Source organism: Hordeum vulgare, chromosome 4H (assembly GCF_904849725.1).
Source record: "Hordeum vulgare subsp. vulgare chromosome 4H, MorexV3_pseudomolecules_assembly, whole genome shotgun sequence".
In the NCBI taxonomy this organism is placed as follows: domain Eukaryota; kingdom Viridiplantae; phylum Streptophyta; class Magnoliopsida; order Poales; family Poaceae; genus Hordeum; species Hordeum vulgare.
The window spans coordinates 404,618,121-404,640,462 of record NC_058521.1 but is presented as its reverse complement, the minus strand read 5'-3'; the positions used below and the strand labels follow the sequence as shown (position 1 = coordinate 404,640,462).

General features: G+C 41.3%; 1 pseudogene; it reads right to left on the bottom strand.

Moving 5' to 3' along the window:
- Positions 1-12,876: 12,876 nt before the first annotated feature.
- LOC123450566 overlaps positions 12,877-22,342 on the bottom strand; it is a 44,729-nt pseudogene continuing 35,263 nt past the window's right edge.

The following is a 22,342-nucleotide window of genomic DNA, read 5'->3' as shown; positions in this document are numbered from 1 at the left end:
CGGCCATCCAAGGCCCACCTAGGCCCCCACAAAGTCATTGAAGTTCCAAATCTACCGATGCAACTCAGGTTTCACTCGGACGTATGGAGTTATCCGACCATCCTTAAGTCACTCGGACACACACCAACACTCGGACTAGGGGAAGCATGGATGAAAATGGGTTGCAACGACTAAGGGACTTAACATCTCACATAAAGCACATTGAAGACTAACGTAACCAGTAATGCTATAGTTAGAGCTGTTGCTACTAGTAACTTCCATAGTTAGAGTCATTTAATGACCTTGTAATGGCACGTCTTGGGTTTAGCAAACTCTATATAAGCTCCTCTGGTGCTCGTGGATAAGGGTTAAGCACCTTGTTGATAAGTCCCCATCGTATCTACTTTTCCAAACTCTTTTGCCCTTGTTTTGGACTATAATTTGCATGATTTGAATGGAACTAACCTGGACTGACGCTGTTTTCAGCAGAATTGCCTTGGTGTTATTTTTGTGGAGAAATCAAAGTTCTCCAAACGTCTTGAAAACTTACGGGGAGCAGTTTTGGAAAATAAGAAAAATATCTGCACCAAGTTCCACCTTGATACGTCTCAAACGTATATCTAATTTTTGATGGTTTCACGCTATTATCTTGTCTTCTTTGGTTGTTTTATGTACCTTTTATATTTTTTTGGGACTAACTTATTAATTCAGTGCCAAGAGCTAGTTCCTGTTTTTTCCGTGTTTTTGACTCTTTTCAGATCTGATTTTGGAACGGAGTCCAAACGGAAGAAAAACCCCCGAAATGATTTTTTCCTGAACGGAAGAAGACCAGGGGGCTTTTGGGCCAAGCCAGGTGGGCTCCAGGGAGCCCACAAGCCCCCACTCCGCCACCAGGGGGGAGGCGGCGGTGGGCAGTCTTGTGGCCTCCCTGGTTGCCCCCTGACCTAGGTCTTGGCCTATAAATTCCCAAATATTCCACAAAAAATCAAGGGAGCCTCGAAAATACTTTTCTGCCGCCGCAAGCTTCCGTTTCCGCGAGATCTCATATGGAGACCCTCCCCGCCACCCTGCCGGAGGGGACTTTGGAGTTGGAGGGCTTCTTCATCATCATCATCGCCCCTCCAATGACTCGTGAGTAGTTCACTTCAGACCTATGGGTCCGTAGTTAGTAGCTAGATGGCTTCTTCTCTCTCTTGGATCTTCAATACAAAGTTCTCCATGATCTTCTTGGAGATCTATCCAATGTAATCTTCTTTGGTGGTGTGTTTGTCGAGATTCGATGAATTGTGGATTTTTGATCAGATTATCTATGATATATATTTGAGTCTTTGCTGATTTCTTATATGCATGATTTGATATCCTTGTAAGTCTCTCTGAGTCTTGGGTTTTGTTTGGCCAACTAGATCTATGATTCTTGCAATGGGAGAAGTGCTTGGTTTTGGGTTCTACCAAGTGGTGACCTTTCCCAGTGACAGTAGGGGCAGCAAGGCACACATCAAGTAGTTGCCATCAAGGGTAAAAAGATGGGGTTTTTATCATTGGTTTGAGATTATCCCTCTACATCATGTCATCTTGCTTAAGGGGTTACTCTGTTATATTGGACTTAATACACTAGATGCATGCTGGATAGCGGTCGACGTGTGGAGTAATAGTAGTAGATGCAGAAAGTATCGGTGTACTTGTTTCGGACGTGATGCCTAAAGAAACAATCATTGCAAAGATATCGTCATGAATTTGCGCGGTTCTATCAATTGCTCGACAGTAATTTGTTCACCCACCGTCTACTTGCTTTCATGAGAAAAGCCACTAGTAAACACTACGGCCCCCGGGTCTATTCACATCCATCGTTTACACCTCCGCTTTTACTTTGCTTTGTTACTTTGTTGCTTTCATGTCTCACTTGGCAAACAATCTATAAGGGATTGACAACCCCTTCATAGCGTTGGGAGCAAGTTTTTGTGTTTGTGCAGGATCTTGAGCTGCTCTTCCACTGGATTGATACCTTGGTTCTCAAACTGAGGGAAGTACTTACCACCACTACGTTACATCACCCTTTCCGATTCGAGGAACACCAACACAAGGCTCCAAGGCCACGGGGGAAATCCTTTGCATACTTGCCTAGGAAGTCCCTTAAGGCGTAGCCGCAGCTGAAGGATTCTTGGTGCCGTCGACACAACTATTTCTAGCGCCGGTGGAAGGTCTTTTGTTGTAGTAGCAGAAGTATTTCTGGCGCCGTTGCCGGGGAGGAGAAATCAAGCTCTATCCAAGTAGGTCTCACAAACTCTTCTGTTGCATTTACTTTTGTTGCCAGTCGCCTCTCGTTTTCTTCTCCCCCACTTCACATTTGCCGTTTTCAATTTCCTTTCTCCTTCGCCGTTTTCTTTTGCTTTTTTCGTTCGCCCTTTTCTCTCCCTTGCTTTCTGTTCGCTTATGTGCCATGTGCCCTCAATATGCTTGCATCTTCGCTTGCTGAAAATCTAGTGATATGGATCCTCATACACTTGCTAGTATCTTTAAGAGACCCACTCGTGTGGAACAAATTGCTAGTGAGTTGAGGGCAATTGACTATTTCTTTGGAGTTTTGAGTAAGATGCGTGAATCTGAAAATTGTGAGGAAGTAATTCATGAAGTGATTCATGAGGGCTCCTTGGATGAAAAGCATGATTGCAATGGTTGCACTATAAATTCAATTAGTGATAATCATGCTAAAATTATGCAAAACCCTAAGCTTGGGGATGCTAGTTTTGCTTTGTCCACTACTTGTTGACATAATCATGATTGGGGTGATGATCTTTCTTATGATCTTGAAAATTTGTTCAAACCTCATGATGAATATGATATTTGCAACAATATTGAAAGTGGGATTGGAGAAGTCATGACTTTATTTGATGATAATCCCACTATTTTTGAAGAGCGTCAACTTTGCATGCATGTGGATCATGAAAAGAATATCCTATGTGATAGTTACATTGTTGAATTAGAATATGACCCCACATATAATTTCTATGAGAGAGGAAAATATTGTGGTAGAAACTCTCATGTTACCAAATTACCTCTCGTTATGTGGAGATTACTATTGTCTCTTTCTTCTTCCTTGCATATGGAAACTATTGGTTATCTTGACAAATTTTTTCCCTGTAAAATGCCTATGCATAGGAAGTATGTTAGAATTAGATGTGATTTTCACATGCTTTAGGATGCTCTCGGTGTGCTTCAATTCTTGTCTTTTGTGGGAGCATCATTGAATGCCTAGCTAAGGGCGTTAAACAAAAGCGCTGGTTGGGAGGCAACCCAACGAATTTATCCTTTTCTTTCTGTTTTGAGTTTTCCACACTTTTATAATTCTTGTTTGATTGTGTTTTTTGTGTTTCTTTTTGTGTTTGTTCCAAGCAAAACCGTTATGATTAGTTTTGGGGATGATCGTTTGGTCATGCTGGAAAAGACAGAAACTTTATGCTCACGAAAAGAATTTTCATTTTGTTTCTGTAAGAGATTTTGGGTTGATTCTTTTTGCTGCTGATTGCTACGCACATTATGCAGACTGTCGTAATTGTTCAGAATTTTTTAAGTAACAGAGCTATACTAAATATACAGATTGCTACAGAATGGTCTGCTGTTAACAGATTCTGTTTTTGTTGTGTTGGTTGCTTATTTTGATGAAACTATGGATAGTATCGGGGGGTATTAGCCATGGAAGATTGAGAGTACAGTAACCCAACATCAGTACAAGTAGAATTTAAGTTTGCTACAGTACCTAAGGAAGTGGTGGTTTGCTTTCTTGTACTAATGTTATCACGAGTTTCTGTTTAAGTTTCGTGTTGTGAAGTTTTCAAGTTTCGGGTGAAGTTCTTATGGACAAAGAGATAAAGAGTGGTAAGATCTCAAGCTTGGGGATTCCCAAGGCACCCCAAGAGATTCAAGGATGCCATAAAAGCCTAAGCTTGGGGATGCCCCGGGAAGGCATCCCCTCTCTCGTCTTCAATCCATCGGTAACATTACTTGGAGCTATATTTTTATTCACCACATGTTATGTGTTTTTGCTTGGGGCATCTTGTATCGTAGGAGTCTTTTATTTTTTTTGTGTCACAATCATCCTTGCTGCACACATAGAGAGAGAGACATGCACACCCTGTGATTTTGTCGAGCTTCACTTATATCTTTTGGTAGACAATTCAGCTCACATGTGCTTCACTTATATCTTTTGAGCTAGATACTTTTGCTCGTGCTTCACTTATATATTTTAGAGCACAACGGTGCGTGGCTTGGTAGTTGATCTATGCTTTGAAAGTAGTCTCAAAAGAGGTAGTTATCCAAAGGGATACGAAAACTTCCACCTTCATGTGCATTGAATAGTTAGAGAAGTTTGATTCATCTCACTTAGTTTTGAGTTGTGGTTATGGTAATATTGAAGTCATGCTAGTAAGGTGTTGTGGATCTAGAAATACTTGTGTTGAAGTTAGTGAGTCCCGTATCATGCACGTATGGTGAACCGCTATGTGATGAAATCAGAGCATGATTAGTATATTGATTGTCATCCTTTGCGTGGCGGTCGGGATCGCGCGATGGTTTATACCTACCAACCCTTCCCCTAGGAGTATGCGCTGAATGCTTTGTTTCGATTACTAATAAAACCTTTGCAACGAGTATATGAGTTCTTCATGACTAATGTTGAGTCCATGGTTTGGATGCACTTTCACCTACCACCATCACTATCTTCTTAGTGCCGTGCAACTTTCGCCGGTGCACAAAACCCACCACTAGCCTCCCTCAAAACAGCCACCATACCTACCAACTATGGCTTTTTCAAAGTCATTCCGAGATATATTGCCATGCAACTACCACCATGACATGTGCCACCATGTCGACATTGCCATTGCATGATCGTAAGATAGCTAGCATGACGTTTCCATTGGTGTCTATGCCATGCTAGATCATTGCCACGGTACACTACCGAAGGCATTCCATATAGAGTCATCGTTACTCTAAGTTTTGAGTTGAAAGTGTGATGATCATCATTAATGGAGCATTGTCCCATGTGAGGAAATAAAAGAGGCCAAAGAAGCCCACCAAAAAAAGGAGGCCAAAGAAGCCCACCAAAAAAATGAGAGAAAAAGAGAGAAGGGACAATGCTACCACTTTTTCCACACTTGTGCATATTAAAGCACCATGATCTTCATGATTGAGAGTCTCTCGTTTTTTCACCACCATATAGCTAGTGGGAATTTTTCATTATATAACTTGGCTTGTATATGCCAATGATAGGCTTCCTCAAAATTGGCTTAGGTCTTCGTGAGCAAGCAAGTTGGATGCACACCCACTAGTTTTCTTTAAGAGCTTTCACATACTCGTAGCTCTAGTGCATCATTTGTATGGCAATCCCTACTCATTCACATTGAGATCTATTGATGAGCATCTCCATAGCTCATTGATATGCCTAGTTAATGTGACTATCTTCTCCTTTTTTGTCTTGCAACCTCCACTACATTCCACACCATCTATAGTGCTATAACCATGGCTCACGCTCATGTATTGCGTGAGAGTTGAAAATGTTTGAGAAAGTAAAGGTGGTGCATGATTTAAATTCGTTGGGCAATGATGATATAGCATAGCCAGACTATATGCTTTTGAAGGGATAACTTTCTTTTGGCCTTGTTATTTTGAAAGTTCATGATTACCTTGCTAGTTTTCTTGAATTATTATTGTTTCCACGTCAATAGGAAACTATTGTTTTGAATCTAATGGATCTGAACATTCACGTCACATAAGAGGAATTACAAAGGACACCTATGCTAGGTAGCATGAAAGCATCAAAAATTCATTCTTATCACTTCCCTACTCGAGGACGAGCAGGAGTTAAGCTTGGGGATGCTTGATACGTCTCCAACGTATCTATAATTTTTGATGGTTTCACACTGTTATGTTGTCTTATTGGGTTCTTTTATGTACCTTTTATATATTTTTTGGGACTAACTTATTAATTTGTGCCAGTTCCTGTTTTTTTCCGTGTTTTTGACTCTTTTCAGATCTGATTTTGGAACGGAGTCCAAACGGAAGAAAAACCCCAAAATGATTTTTTGCCGAACGGAAGAAGACCAGGGGGAGGCGGCGGTGGGCAGGCTTGTGGCCTCCCTGGCCGCCCCCTCACCTGGGTCTTTGGCCTATAATTCCCAAATATTCCGCAAAAAATCAAGGGAGCCTCGAAAATACTTTTCCGCCGCCGCAAGTTTCCATTTCCGCGAGATCTCATCTGGAGACCCTCCCCGGCACCCTGCCGGATGGGACTTTGGAGATGGAGGGCTTCTTCATCATAATCATCGCCCCTCCAATGACTCGTGAGTAGTTCACTTCAGACCTACGGGTCCGTAGTTAGTAGCTAGATGGCTTCTTCTCTCTCTTGGATCTTCAGTACAAAGTTCTCCATGATCTTCATGGAGATCTATCCAATGTAATCTTCTTTGGCAGTGTGTTTGTCGAGATCCGATGAATTGTGGATTTGTGATCAGATTATCTATGATATATATTTGAGTCTTTGCTGATTTCTTATATGCATGATTTGATATCCTTGTAAGTCTCTCCGAGTCTTGGGTTTTGTTTGGCCAACTAGATCTATGATTCTTGCAATGGGAGAAGTGCTTGGTTTTGGGTTCTACCATGTGGTGACCTTTCCCAGTGACAGTAGGGGCTGCAAGGCACACATCAAGTAGTTGCCATCAAGGGTAAAAAGATGGGGTTTTTATCATTGGTTTGAGATTATCCCTCTACATCATGTCATCTTGCTTAAGGTGTTACTCTGTTCTTATGGACTTAATACACTAGATGCATGCTCGATAGCGGTCGACATGTGGAGTAATAGTAGTAGATGCAGAAAGTGTCTGTCTACTTGTTTCGGACGTGATGCCTATAGAAACAATCATTGCATAGATATCATCACGACTTTGCGCGGTTCTATCAATTGCTCGACAGTAATTTGTTCACCCACCGTCTACTTGCTTTCATGAGAGAAGACACTAGTAAACACTACGGCCCTCGGGCCTATTCACATCCATCGTTTGCACCTCCGCTTTTACTTTGCTTTGTTATTTTGTTGCTTTCAGTTCTCACTTGGCAAACAATCTATAAGGGATTGACAACCCCTTCATAGCGTTGGGAGCAAGTTTTTGTGTTTGTGCAGGATCTTGAGATACTCCTCCACTGGATTGATACCTTGGTTCTCAAACTGAGGGAAGTACTTACCACCGCTACGCTACATCACCCTTTCCGCTTCGAGGGAAGACCAACGCAAGGCTCCAAGGCCACGGGGGAAATCCTTTGCATACTTGCCTAGGAAGTCCCTTAAGGTGTAGCTGCAGCTGAAGGATTCTTGGTGCCGTCGACACAACTATTTCTGGTACCGGTGAAGGTCTTTTGTTGCAGTAGCACACCTCAGGGGGTGGGACAGTGGGCCACAAGCCCTGGCTCCGCCACCACCCCGTGGTGGCGGTGGGCAGGCTTGTGGGGCCCACATGGCTCTGCCGCCCCCAATCTCAGGTCTATAAGATCCCTTTCGTCCCAGAAAAAATGAAAAGAGAAGTTTTCGTCACGTTTACGATACGGAGGCGCCGCCACCACCTGTTCTTCATCTGGAGGACAAATCTGGAGTCCGTCTTGGGCCTCAGAGAGGGGAAATCATCGCCATCGTCATCATCAACCTTCTTCCCCCTCCAATTCCATGAAGCTCTTCGTCGTTCGTGAGTAATCTATTCGTAGGCTCACTGGGCGGTGATGAGTAGGATGAGATCTATCATGTAATTGAGTTAGTTTTGATGGCGATTGATCCCTAGTATCCTCTATGTTCTGAGATTGATGTTGCTACAACTTTGCCATGCTTAATGCTTGTCACTAGGGCCCGAGTGCCATGATTTCAGATCTGAAATTATTATGTTGTCACCAATATATGTGTGTTTTAGATCCGATCTTGTAAGTTGTAGTTACCTACTATGTGTTACGATCCGGCAACCCCGGAGTGACAATAACCGGAACCACTCCAGATGATGACCATGGTTTTAGGAGTTGATGTGTTCACCAAGTGCTAATGCGTTGGTCCGGTTCTTTATTAAAAGGAGAACCTTAATATCCCGTAGTTTCCTTTTGGACCCCGCTACCACGGGAGGGATGGACAATAGATGTCATGCAAGTTCTTTTCCCTAAGCACGTATGACGACACACGGAATGCATGCCTACATCACATTGACGAACGGGAGCTAGCCACATATATCTCCGTGTTATAGTTGTTGCATGATGAATATCATCCAAACAAATCACCGACCCATTGCCTACGAGTTTGTCCTACTACTGCTATTACTACTGTTGCTACTACTGCTCTTACTTGTCTTGCTCTGCTGCTGCTGCTACTACTATTGCTACTGCTGTTACTTGTCTTGCTCTGCTGCTACTGTTTCTACTACTATCGCTTGCTACTGTTGCTACTTGGTACTGCTATCACTACTGATGTTCCTTGCCGCTGCTATTGCTCGTTACACTGCTGCTACTTGCTACAATTTTGGTTCGCTGGTCGTTGACGGGAACTGACAACTTCCGTCAACGAGGCAACTTGGCGCCATTGATACAATCGTTAGGAACAGTCTGCCGTCAACAGATCGTTTCTGACACCGTAGTTATCATACTACTTTGCTACTGATACTTTGCTTGCAGACACTAATCTTTTAGGTGTGGTTGAATCTGACAAATTCAGCTGCTAATACTCGAGAGTATTCTCTCACCTCCTATCTGGTAAACCAACAAATTGGGTCGAATACTCTACCCTCAAAAACTGCTGTGAACCCACGCGCTGGTGGGCCATCAACGACATTCTTCTAGTTCCGTTGTCGAGGAGTGCTAGCAGCATTCTTCTGGTGCCGTTGCAGGGGTAGGATTGTTGTCATCACCATTCATCTAGCCATCGCCAGAGATTGCAATCACTTGTGTATTCACACCTCCATAAGCAACACTAAGCCTGTGGGCGCGAGACGTAGGGTCTTCACTACTCCTGAGTGGGGCCTGAACTCGTATATCCGAATGTTACACTTGCATTGTAGCTAGGATCGACCCCTCATTCGTACGCCTAGTACTAGTGTCAGACTCATTCCCTTGAGAATTGGTGCCTACCGTGGGGCTGCGCATCTAGCAAGTTCTGGGGCACGTGGAGATTCATGAGGGATATAGAACTTAACGCAAGGTATTACAATCTGGTTTTTATTGGCCTACTCTTTTCAACGATGCTCGTGAGTTTATTTTATCTTGTGATGAATGTCAAAGAATTGGTAATATTGGTAGACATCAGGAAATTCCCATGAATTATTCATCTGTTATTGAACCATTTGATGTTTGGGGTTTTGATATATGGGACCTTTCCCTTCCTCTAATGGGTACTAATAATCGTGCATGTGCAATGCACGTCTTGTTAGAATTCAACCACATATACATGCAATGATTTGGATATATTCCATAAACTCCGCGTGTCTAAATCTTGATGGGATATCCCACAATGTATCGAGCTTAAATACATCTATCTCTATTTCCACTCACATATAATAGCTATACAATTCTAAACACACTTGTGAGGTATTACCTAATCAACATCAAAGGCATCCTACCTCCTACCGGTGTCATGCGCATATGAATTCTCGAATTTCCAAATTTGAATTGTGTTATCAAACATATCACAACCCCTTCATTCAACTAAAACAGTCTAAACCCCACAATGTAAGTGTGAAGAGACACATGGTATAAACACTTTCTTATATATTATTTAATATAAAGATGGCAAGGTCTCAAATGAATTTAGAATTTAATATTTGTTCTTCATGAAAAGCTAGGAAGCAACCCCCAAAGTAATGAGAGTAAATAATAACACTCACAATAAGGGCTAATAAATATGAATATAAAGGATCGTATGTGTGAGAATATATCTACAATAATAAAATTATCAACACAAATAAGATTAACTTAAAAATGAGAACTCAGATATGCAAGAAACTACCAAATTTTGAATCCACCATCCTCCTTGCTCGCTCATCCACGCATCAATGGCTTTGCATTCATGTTTCCACGCAGATAGAAAACAATTATGAAATTTACATGGCCTATCCTCATCACTTGCTCAGTCATGCATCAAGGTCTCAAGGTTGCAAGTTTTGAATCCATCCTCACAATGTTCCCCGTAATTATTAGCAGTTAGCTAGATAAGTAATCGTGTAGAGTATAATGCACGCATGACTTAATGCATGAATGTTCAAATTATATACTAAAAACATTATTAAATTTCAAGCTAAGTTTAACATACAAAAATAATTTGAAGTATGTTATTATAACTAATAAATATCTTTTGTCCGCATACGTTGCTTCACACCAAGCAAAAGCAAAACTCAGTAATCATGCATGTGTAAACCATCTGGCAACCATAAAAATAGTACAAACACATATTAGAAGGACACTAAAATGTGTGAACAGTATACACAATTTTTGTCAAATTGTACAAAATTATTGTGGTCTTTACCTGACAATAGTAATAGTTAACGGAAAATAATTCATTTCCTTACAAAAGCATGTCGTCAAAAATTATGTAGATCCTATTCTTTTGTGAAGCCTTAATGCAAGAGAAGCACCTCATGAGAGTATTCAGCGTGAAAATGAAGCATTTGCACAATCCAGATAATAATTAGGCACAAGTTACTAACATTACCGTGGGTTAAAAAATACAAGTAATTTTTATTTTAGTCTTCAAATGCTACACCTAAAAAATGATAGACCACACGATCGTGACAATAGTAGTACCAGGTGAGACATTACTTCTTTTACCATTTGGATAGTAGTACATATTCGTAAGTAGATAAATGAAACAAGAGTCATCTTTTACCATTAAGAATTGATAGATTCTCCTTTTACCAATAATAACTTTGATGCGATAATGTAGCAATCCTAAAGTGGCATGTACAGGAAGCAATAGTCAACAGGGAAAGATAATAAATATTTGTACTAACATGGATATCAATATAGCTCAAGAAAATAGAGACATTGGGAGAAGACAAAAACAATTTACTCTTTGTAGGCAACATATTAAACATACTCTATATTCAATTGCATTGTTGCTTCCCCATTTTTCCCAATGAATTTTGTGTAGTTTTGGTCCATATGAGCTCAGAATGAGGAAAATATATATGAAGGGCGGAAATATATTAAGGAAAGTTAATATGCATGAATATGAAACTGTAGAAGCTAACCTTTAGTGTGCTTACAGAAATAGAAAAAATCACATCAGAAATCACATAAAAATCAGCTCGAAACATATGTTCACGATTGCAGATTCACAACATACCTCTTCCATGCTTACTTGAAAATTGACTTAGCTCGGTCCTTTATGTTCCCAAACACCATTACCACTTTACCATGGTAATTGCTTCACCTCCCACTATGCTCACTAGGTGTTTTAACAAGATATGATTGCCCCATGGAAATGAAAATGCCTGAGTTATCCCAAATTATGAAATGACACACCCATAAAGTAATCATTAGTTAAGAAGCAGAATTGAGAGCACATGGATTTAACGTAACCAAAACAGCTCAAGTAGGTGAAGAGGGACAAGAAAGGTACCTTCAATAAAGGAGGCCGTCACTCACTGACCCATCATACTTTTCACCACCATGTCCATATTGTGTTGATCATTAGTTCATCACTGGATCTCCTCAAAGTGGTAACCCTCCTCAGTCAACTTGATAGACCTTAGAATCCTGCGACTATCCCAAATCAGGAGCATCCTCTCGTCTCCCTGTGGCTAGATGCTACATCAGCCAGCGACGACACCCCCCTGCGCTCGCTCTTTACGTGAAGTCTTACCTTTGTGTCTTGGTTACTGCTCCATGAGACAAAATCGGGGCATTTCTATATGTTAGGAAACTCAAATAAGACAACAGGCAGTTATCTATAGTAAGTAACCACACATTGTTTTCGTGGTACTTAAAATCTAAAATAAAATGATTATTGACTCACTCGTTTGTACATCCTCATGGTATCTGCAGCACCTAGAACTAAGCACGTGCAACCGCCCTGCACCTCTCCGCAACATAAACCTTATAACCAGAACCAAATGAGAATACTAAGTACAATCCAGTTTTATCGTGCTAGGGTGTGGACCTTCTAAAGCTTAGAGTGTTGCTGCAGTCCTAAGTCTTTTATGAGCATGTTATCAGCCTTCATGACCATGCAATGTTCAGGAGTTCGTATATGTATATGGTTGCCTCGTGATGGAGGCATTTCATGAGTAGTCTCGTGTTGACCTTACTGCCAAATTACATTTTGCACTATCACACATTTTCTCTTCTTTCCTCTGTTGTCTTAGAGGCCTTTATAGATTCTTGTTGAAATCTTAATAGTGAAGCAAAACTGCTACTTTTAGTCAGAAAAATAAACAGAAGAGCACAATTAATTTTAAATTTCTAAACATGTCGTGTTAGCAGTTTACCAACCTACTATAAATTGCCTTGGTGATGTTCCTGGGGTTGAGATCCACCAACTAACCACTAACCCAGGTCATCTGACCAGATGCCTTGCCATTCCGCCACCAAACACTGCCTATTCTACAAAAAACATTAATTGATATTGAATCAAAATGAACAGGCATATTTTACCTACATGCATGTGTGTGATAGTTGAAGATGTTATATAGCGATATTAAATACAATCAGATAGAACTTAATCATGTTTAGATAAGTGAGAGCATGAAACATGAGACCTAATTACAATCATACGTGGTGAAGTTGTATCCATTTATTCAGCTAAAAAGGATGTGATGTGTAGGACTGAGGATCTAACTTCAGTTATAGGATCTTCATTTTAATATCATTTTGAATGAATAAAAACATTTAACACTGCACATGAAAAACAAAACCATCATTAATGTACGATTTTTATGAGCAAACAAGGTGCAAGATAGGGTCATTGCACACTTGTATTTGCACGCACTTCATATCCATATCTTTCAACTCAACACTATGGGGCATGTGAAAGAAAATGGCATGTGAGTTAATGGCACATGTTTAGTGACATGATAAAATGGAAGTAAGTTACATGTGTATCAACCAAGTAAGTTACTTAAGATAACTTGACAAAACAGAATGTTCTATGCACCAGCCCTAGATATAGTTTACCAGAAAAATATATGTGAAAATCATTGAGATGAGCTGGAAGATAAACTGAAGAAAATAGAAAGAGAAAATCATAATAGTGTCGCTGCAAGCAGGAGTAATTGAAGTTTCAATTGATATGATTTTATACATATATTATAGAGCCAATATACCAGTATCACACATAATATACCATCACACATTAGGTGTGTTGCCTTGTTAGTCCAATTCAAATACTGTCAACAAACGAAGGATCCATCAAGTCCATTCAGGTAGTACGGGTCCATCAAATTCAAAATTATATGCTTGATGTAATTGCATGGATGTGATCTCAAAACACAAAGAATAAATGATTTATGTAGCTAACAGTACGAAAATCACTCCGCGCAAGTTCAGGTATCCCTGACTACAACGACGTCACATCTGCAAGGTGACGACCTTCACATCACAGCTGCCTCATTTTCATGTCACAACTCACAAGATGACGGCCCACACACCATGACTATCCCAATTTTCACGACACAAAAAGGAGTAAGCGGAGCTACTGTATCGAGACAAATCTAAAATATGGGAGACGGGGGGTGGCTACGAAATCCCACCAGACCGGGGCTCGAGTGCTAGGAGGAGTGAGTAGATCACGGGTGGACGAACTCGACGTCGAGTAGTTCTCTCAAGCGTCGTGACAAATGATTCAAACGATAGTGGCGGCCTTACCCAGTCTCCAGGACGAGGAGACTGGGTAAGGCCGCCACTGTCTTCTGTCTTGGCTTCTTGCCTCCATGACGAGGAGCGGACCTTCAAAGGGTCAAGTAACCCATGGAGTTGCGCAAGAATGTAGCTATCATGTTCTCCCTCCTCCAAGCCAACCATGGTTCCATTAGGGATTTGCATTGTTTTAGGAGTACAATAGCTTTGAAGCTTTCTCGAGCGGACCATGTTACCAATTTAAAACTTATCCTTAATGTGTGACCAATTAATGCGACTTGGTTGAGTTCGCCTTGGATTTTCAGAACTGTCCCATCCAGTGTTTTCACAATCCACATCTTCAGCAGTAAAGAATAGAAAGAACAAAAAAATTTAGACATGCAAATAAAACCATTACATGACATATTAAATGTAAACTCTCGAGGAAACTAAACATGCATTAACCATATATATGACTATAAATGACACAACTAAGAAAGTAGTTGCAAGCTTTCATCTGGCAAACTTCAATAATGCTTAGCTATATCTACATTGTAATCTAAGCAAATATTAAAATGAAATATGGTAAAATCACCCATCCATGGCAGTTTTAACAAATTATGTACGTTGACTCGGCAGGAGCAGGAAGATAATTTTAGAATGTTACCATTCAAATGATTGTGAGACATCTGACATCAAGGAGTGATTCCAAAAGTCATACTCAAAGCAGCCAAAGAGGACATTCTCAAGACCTCCGTAGGTAAATTGTTCGGGAGTAACAATTTCTCTTTCTTCAGGAAAAATAAGTGATATCTCGTCTGGTAGTTTGGCACGCCAAGGTTGAACGCCACTAAACATCTCAAGAATGTTGCAGGCAAAACTCCAAGGAGTCTGTCTCGTAAGTTATTTGGCCTCTGATGTGTTGTTGCCCATGTTTTGTGGTATGTAATTGAAGTCCCAAGTCTTTGGATAAGATCTAGATTTCCCAGCGGAAGTCCAAACACCAAGGATAGAATCCCAAATCCCCCAACACGGCATGGTCATTGTCATCAAGGAGATAATTACTAGACTGGAGATCGTGAAGAGATATTCCCCTACAGCGTTGTTCTAGTACACCATGCAGCAAATCAGCACCATATGTGCAAGTTACAAGAAATCGACTTCTAAACAAAAATTAAACACAATAATGTGCATGCGCTAAGTTGATAAAGGATACATACAAGTTAATCAAACAACACGATCAACAGATAACTGGTAGAAAGTTGCAAACTGCATGCTTAGGTGACTCTTCATCTAAAAAGGGTATATTTGTCTCTGCAGAAAAATGCATTCTTATGGTAATATGACCAACATTCAGTATTCAAAACAACAAATATGTACAAAAATATGGACACTTCCACCATACCTTAAAACATGCGACAAAGGGAGACTTGAAAGTGCGTTATATTGACTAGAGGGGGGTGAATAGGATATTTTTACAATTTCATCACTGAGGAAATTCCTAGTGAGGAAAGTCCTCAGTCATGAACTGAGTGCAGCGGAAGTGGAACCAAATCAGGGGCGCGAAAACGTCTACAACAAAGTACTCAGCGAGATTTCAGAGATTCGGTTTGCATAGGTCAGAAGTACAGGATAAGCAGGTGAAGATTAACTCAGGTGAAGAATTTGAGGTTGAGGAAATTTAGAGAAAGTCTTCAGACAAATTCTTCAAATAGTTCATATGAAAGTCTTCAGCATACAATTGAGGAAATGAAGGAGTTTAAGAAATAGAACCCATAGCTTGATGAAGACAGTTATTGATGACCCAGTTCCAACTGCTGTGAGAGTTGTACGTCTAGTTCGGAGCGGCTTTGTATTGAAACCAAAGGACACACAGTCCGAGGAAACACAGTTCCTACCGTATTCTCCTTGAGCTAAGGACACACAGTCCTCGCCCAACACTCGTGATAAGTCTTCAGGGCAGACTTCCAAACCCTCACAAACTTGGTCACCCGGCGATCCACAATTGACTACTGAATGCTCTAGACCATGACGCCTAGTCGTCTGGGGGATACACAGTCCTCAAAGGTAACAAGAGTCGGTTCCACACGGGAATAACTTCTTCTGTGATGCTCAATCATTTGGGTTTTGGTTTTGATTTGGTGTCTCGGGTATTTCCTCACTTGATGATTTTCTCTCGAAGAGTGAGGAATTTGGGTTGATCTAAATGACTAGTGTCAGTTTCTCTCGGAGCAGCCAACTAGCTAGTGGTTGTGGGGGGGCGGCTATTTATAGCCTGGGAGCATCCCGACATGATTTGACATAAATGCCCTTTAATAATATGACCGTTGGGTGGATAAGATCCGTGATAGGTGGCGCGTGGCGCGACAACAATCGGAACTTTCAACTGTGAAAGTGCTCATGTCTCTCATATTCCTCACTGTGCGGCTTTGGTAGATTTAGGCTTGGGTTGAGCATCATGAGGAAATTTGTTTCATAGTTTTACCTGGACCCCCTTTAATAGTACGATGTTCCTATGACTCAAGAGTAAAGAGAATGAAACAGAAAGAGTAAATCTTCACGCTTCAAAGTCTTCAGAGTGTTTTCTTCAGGACACACCAAATTCCTCATCTTCAATATCTTCATGAGGAATATCAATTACTTTGCAATTTCTTCGCGACCAAAGCCTTCAAGGAATGACCAAAGTCTTCACCCGAAGACATTCCTTTTTAGGGGTCGATATTCATCGAATAACTCAAACTCCTCAGTGACTTATAGAGCCTGTGTACACTCACAAACATATCAGTCTCTTAACCTATAAGTCTTCAAACCACCAAAATCACTAAGGGGCACTAGATGCACTTACAATCTCCCCCTTTTTTGTGGTTGATGACAAATAGGTTAAGTTTTCAACAGGGATAATAATATGACATATAAGTACTGAGTTTGAGGAATTTGAAGTCAAGATACAGAGAAACTGCCCCTGAAGATGTGCATATTTTGAGGAATTTGCTTTGCACAACAGATGCACATTGATGATTTATATCATGGAGTTCTCCCCCTGTATCTTGAAATTCATGCATGATTTGACATATAGTATGAGGAATTAGAGATGCATGATGAAAAATTGTGCGTGGCGAATTTCAGCATGCGTGCATTAATTAACTTTGAGAATAAAGCATGATTGGAAAAGCGTTCAAAAGTACCAGAACACCATTGGGCTTAAGATACAAGTCATTACGTCAAAAACTTAAGAAGAACCAAGAGTTGGTAACTTAATAAAGTTTATAAGCCCATAAATAAATCCCGCTTGAAGGCTAACTCTCATATTTCCCCCCCTTTGTTATCAAATGACGAAAAGGGAGGAAATTGAGGACTAACGCTCATGAAGAATTTCACTTGTGTGTTGAGGAATAGGCGCGAGCAGTCTTCGAGTCAGACTTCCTTGTTGGGCGTGTTGCAGTATCCTTAGGCTCTTCATGAGACTCGGCATTGCAGAATGAAGAAAATGAACTGTCCACCAAGTCAGGGACTGGAATAGGCTTGAATTTCTTCTTACGTGGCCTTGACCAGTCAAAATCGCGAGAGAATTCCAATTATTCAAGTTCATGTGGAGTCTTCAGGTGAGACAGAATGGCCCAAGTGCGATCAAATACCTCATGAAGATAGTAGTGATTTTTCTTCACAACATTCTTAGTCTCGCTGAGGGTTTTCACATTGGAGCCAAACTGGCGTTTTACCCACTTGTGATTGCGATAGACTTTTTGGTGAAGACTAAGGAGAAGCTCTTAGTCATCACCCTTGGGGAAGTTGGGCTTGAAGGTTGTTGAGCGGTAGTGTCATCATATGAGGAATAAGAGTCAGCCTTGCGAAATTGACCATCCATGGGCCGATTTCCTTCATGAATCACTGACTTGCCTTTGCCTTCAACTGGTTCAAAAGATTTCTTGATGACTTTGATAAGTGGCAGATAGACTAGGTGATTCTGAAAGTCAGCTTGGTAGTTGATGGCAGATCTGTTCCTCATGAATCTTATGATCCAAGGCGCATAATCTTTAGCTCAAATGGTGACAAAGCATTATTGGCCAAAGTCCTCAAGAAGAAATCATGAAGGTTCATAGGGATGCTATGAATGATGTTGAACAGGATATTCTTCATGATTCCTACAACATCTTCTTCATTGTCATGCCCTTTGATAGGTGCGAAGGAATATGACAAGATTCTGTAGACAGTTCTGGGTTCATACTTCAAGTCCTTCACCAGGAATCTAGTCCTTGGATGTTGGCCCTGAGCCAAAGGTTTCATGAGGACTTCCATGAGCTTATTTGGTAGTTCCCTTTCATCATACATTACGACTTCATATTCTGAAGGAATTGATATTGGAAGAGCTTGAAGCAATTCTGTGGCTGGAGATTTGTAGTGAGTGTGCTGAGTCATCCAGTCCATGACCCACATGCTGACTTCTTTGGGGTCACCTGAGACATGTAGTGTGGCATATAATTGAAGAATTATGTCAGTATTCCAATCATCGATATCTGTACAGAATGACAGTAGCCCTGCTTCGTGAAGAACATTCAGTACTGGGGTGAAGCAAGGAATTTCCTCCATGTCAGAGTGAGGAATGTGGGTGTGAAGAAATATCTTCTTTCATCCACAGAGCACCGATGCATAGTAGTTGAGTTGAGTTCTGGCCCATAACTTTCTGTGCCTCATGCGAAGCCTATCATAGGGATTTTCTCCTGTGTATCATAGGGATTTTCTCCTGTGAAGTAGTGACGTTCATCATAGAATGCTTTCTTCTGAAACTTTGGCCTCTTTGAGAAGGGTTGATGAGGCTTTGGATGAAGATTATGTTGCTGTTCATCTCGAGGAGTTGTGGCCGCCACAATTGCAGTTTTAGGATTTACCACTACAATTGCAGTTTCATCATTTTGAGCAGGAGCTTGTTCTTCAGATTGAGGAATTTGCTGATCCGAGGGAGCAGATGCAGTTTTTGGTGCTTCAGTTTCTTCAGTTGATGCAGCTAATTCTCGATCTTGTGTTGATTCCTCATGTGAGCTCTTTTCATCAGAGCCAGTTAGAATCTCAGTGGCTACAGGAGTTTGAGGAATTGGAGATTTTATCGGCGAGTTTGGGTGAGCCTTTTCGCACACCTCATCATGGATAATAGGTGTGGCGCATCCAATGTCTTCATCACCCTCCATTTCATCAACAGTCATTGGAGGTGTTGTGACTTGAGGAATTTCATCTGCTTGAATTTCCTCATCCATTGGCGTGGACGTAGCAGAGAAATTATCATCCATTTTCTGATCCCATTCTGGAATAATGTATTCTTCACCAAATGGAAAAATCATATATGATGGTGCTACATTGAGGGGAGTAGCATCCACTGGAGCTGATGATGAGGTAGGCATAGTCTTTAGGCGTTTCGCCTCTCAAGACTCTGAAGTAGTTGAAGCCTTTCTCTTCTTGGCTTCTTTTTTAGCAGCTTTTGTTTTCTTCATGTCCACTGCAGATGGAAGAGTCACTTTCTTCACCTTTGAAGACTTAGGTGAAGCGGCAATTTCATCAGGCATTGCTTTGGCAGTGTCTGGCCTGGCAGATTCTTCAGTTGAAATATTCTGAGTAATTTCGTTAGCAGCTGGTTCTTCATGTTCATCATCGTCAGCCATTTGCACAGTATAGCTTGGCTGAGGTTTTGTTGGCTGCTTTGGAGCAGCAACCCTACTGTTGTATTCATCAATTGCAGCAGTTGCGACTTTGACAAATTGCACTTTAAAACCCTTTTGATCAGCATGAAGACTTGTATATCTGTCAGTGAGGGTCTTCAGCTCTGCCTAAGTAGAAACAAGTTTCTCACGCGACAGGTTTAGGATGTTTTCCTTCAGAAATTTCTCCTTTTTAACCTTTGCAAGCCTAGCTTGTTTGGCGTGCTGATCCTTCCATTTTGCTTCATTGATGAATGAAGCAACCATATGACAGACTCCAGGAGGTAGCTTCGAATCATCAATTGGAGTGTTTGGATCCTCATGCCAAAGAGCGATGAAGTTCAACAGTTCTTTCGGATCCAATGCGAGGGGAATGGTGCTAACAGTAGCTTGTGCAACTCTTTCTTGCTTGTTTCTGATGATGGCTTGAAGAGTTTCATCATCATATTCTTCATTTCCTTCTAATGCAGAAGGAATGTTGACAACTTTGCCTGGGCTTGGCCTTGTACCTCTACCATCGTCGATCTTTGTCTTTTGCACACCAGGTGAAGATTTTGGAGTTGATCGTGAGGCAAATGGCACAAAGGAACTTGGGTTTTCTGATTGAGGCTTACTGTGCTATTTCCGCGGACGAGGTGAAAACTTCGGTGCAGTTGAGGAATGATACGTCTAAAACATATCGACTTTTCCAAACAGTTTTGCTATTGTTTTGGCCTCATTCTTGCATGATTTGAATGAAACTAACCCGGACTGACACTGTTTTCAGCAGAGCTACCTCTATGGTTTTCTTGTGTGCATAAAAATGGATTTTTAGGTGTCCCGGAAAATTCCAAGAAAAAATAGAGAAAATCTACTCATCAGGAGGAACCCTTGTCCAGAAGATGGGCCATAGGGGGGGTCACCAGGCCTCCAAGTGACCTGGTGGCGTGGCCTGCCCCCTGGCCATGCAGGGAGGCCGCCTGGGTGGGCCCCACCTCCTCTGGTGCCCTATGAGCTTTGATTGCTCATTGCCTTGTCGCAAACAGCGGCAAGGGGCCTCACTTTCGCGGCATTTATGCCACACTTATCCTCGAGCACCTCGAGCACACTGTACACGCGGATGATATGCCTTTTTCATTCATAAGCTTTGACCTTACCACTATGAAGAGGCATGAGTTTGTTACTAGGACTTCTGAGTTTGGTAACCTTGTTTATATTATGAGGTTTGGCGAGTTGACTACTCACGAGATCCGTCTTCCTGCACCACTTTTGTTTGATTATACTAGCAGGAACGGATGGTCCTTCACCGCGATTGAGCTGGAGAGTTCGTGATCCATGAGGAGTTCCACAACCCCATGGAGGGGATTGTTCCCGAGGAAGAGGAGCCTTCTTCTTGGGAGGACAGCCGGGCATCAGTCTAGACGCCCGAGGCCCCGTATGATTCTTGGAGCTACCAGTACCACTCCGGAGCCAGAGGGAGCTCCAGGAGCCCGCAGTAACCAATCCCAACTTAGGTCAAAAGCCTAATCTTGGCGGAGTACGTACCCTTCTCCCCTTTCATTGTATCATCCGTGGTTTCCTTTTTAATCTTTTCGAAGTCTTTGCTTGTTCTTCTGTGTTCTTTCTTTGCGAAAACAACTAAAAGATTTTGATTTTCTTTTGTTTTCATTTAACCTTTGGAAAACCCTAAAAGATTTCTTTTCTCTCTTTAGTTTGCTTTGTTTGCAGAGTTCAGCTCACGTCCATGGTTGTAATTGCACTTGATTATATCTTTCTACGTTCAATCGTGCAAGTGACGATGCAATGATGACAAAGATCGACAAAAGGGATGCAACAAGGAAAGCCAGTATTAACTCTATTTGTTTCTACTTTTGTACATATGCCTATACTTATGATCTAGAGACCAACTTGTAGCGACATAGTGCTATGTTTTACAATGTTTTCCCAGTAGTTCATGCTTTCTTTGTGACTAGTCTCAAATAGCTAGAGTGCATAATGTGTTATTGAAATGATTTTCATGCATTGTATTGTTCACGGTTTGGCATATTGGAGTGGTATTTCCCTTCGAAGAGTTATTGGATTCACTTGGCACATGCTTACACATGTTTATGACTAGAAGCCTATCAAGCCTTGATGATCTTTTTTATTTCAGAATAGTTATATCATTTTCATGCCCGATTCAATGTTGCTTTTTCACTCTGCATGATTATGACCGTTAATTGCTCTCTAGTTGGTCGCTTCCCCGTCTTTTGCTAGCCTTTGCGTGTACTAAGCGGACTGACTGCTTGTGCAATCAAAATCCTTGAAACCAGTTGCGTCATATGAGTCCACCATACCTACCTATATGCGGTAATTATATGTCGTCCTAAGTAAATTTGCATGTGCCATACTCTAAGTCTTCAAATAAATATTTTGTTTTGTATGCCCGAATCGCTCATGTAGCAACTACGAGCTATCAGTATCGTCCATGCTAAGTTGGATATTCTCAAGATATGTGTTGATTCACTATCATTCACGAGAAAGTGGCTGGTAACCGGGATGCCCAGTTCCTTGCTCAAAAGTCAAATCAAATTTAATGAAAGAAAACTCCCCCAGGATTGTTGTTTGTATGGACGATACACGTGGACTCGGCCCGCCATGGAGTGTGATCGATTGGTGGAGGGGGAGTAAAAACTTTACTATTCTGTTTGGGAACCGCCTATAATGTATTTAGCATGGAAGATATTGAGATCTCTTAGTTGTTACATTGATAAATGAAAGCATACCACCCAAAAATTTGATTCATCTCTGTTTTAAAAGCTCAAGTTCTGGCACCTCTTTAAATCAATGCTTCCCTCTGCGAAGGGCCTATCTAT